Source organism: Narcine bancroftii, chromosome 10, assembly GCF_036971445.1.
Source record: "Narcine bancroftii isolate sNarBan1 chromosome 10, sNarBan1.hap1, whole genome shotgun sequence".
In the NCBI taxonomy this organism is placed as follows: domain Eukaryota; kingdom Metazoa; phylum Chordata; class Chondrichthyes; order Torpediniformes; family Narcinidae; genus Narcine; species Narcine bancroftii.
In genome coordinates this window covers 4,972,973-4,974,118 of record NC_091478.1, presented here as the reverse complement: position 1 = coordinate 4,974,118, position 1,146 = coordinate 4,972,973, and positions in this window count along the sequence as shown.

Sequence of the window (1,146 nt, the reverse complement as noted above, 5' to 3'; positions counted from 1 at the left end):
TCAGGCAGAAGGTTGGGGGAGTTTAAGCATTGAATACTTCTACTGCAGCCTCCATGGAGTGGACTACCTCCACTGTCTGGGTAAGTGAGGCAGTGTTTTCCTCCAGCAGCTTCTGTTTGGGCCCTCCTTGAGCTCAGCCCTCGCACACAGGTGTCCCAGATCAGTCACTCCACTTCCCCTCCAGTCACATCGGTCTCTGCCTGGTACAGACCGGCTAGCTCATGCAGGGTCCCAAGGTAAACATCTGAGAACTCACCTGGCTGTTGGATCCTGATGCTGAGCAGGTACCTGGCGTAGACCCCGTTTGGGGCTGTGCATACTCTCCAGGATGGCCATCATGGGTTCATAGTCCGTGCAGTCCTTGATGGCCTGGAAAGCTCATGGGCCCAGCTTGGTGCGGAGCAGCAGGAGACATTTCTGATTGGTGTTGATCACCTTGGACCTGTGTTAGGATGATCGCCTCAATCATGTGCTTCGAGATCTCAAAGCGTGCCTGGGCTTTGGTGTGTTGGGGGTCAATCTCCAGCCACCTGATCATGAGAAAACTTCTGCATGATCTATCTTTAAACATTTTTACTGGAAAAAATTGGGGTGAGCTAGCACAAACTCAGAAAAAGCTGCGCAACAGGCTTTATTTCCAGTAAAAATCTGAACCCTGTGGCTCCCTGTGTGGCTGATTGACAGCTGACTAGGTAGAGTCAGCCCCCCTCCAGGTGGTCTATTAGGTTGGTTGATTGACAGCTGACCAGATGGAGTCAGCCCCCCCCCCCCCCCAGTGGTCTATTCGGGTTGGTTGATTGACAGCTGACCAGGTGGGGTCAGCCCCTTAGGGGGTCTTCCTGCAGGTCCAGAGATCACCCCCTGCAGTTGGCTGATGGTCGATTCACCACAACTTGTGTAAGATTAGTTGTTTTTAATTTGCAGTCAATCTAATACCAAGAAAGAGGTGTGCGCGTGCGCGTAGAGAGAGGGGGCGCTAGGACCACGGGGCGGCCGCCCGAAGAAGCCTGGGGACCGCTGATTGACCACAGCCTGTTCACTGCCCCAGCACCGCACGAGTTCGCCCGTCAGGCATCAAGAGTTGATCCTCGCTCTGACGACCCGCGTGATTCGCCACTGCTTTAGTCTGGCAATCATGGCGGCCGA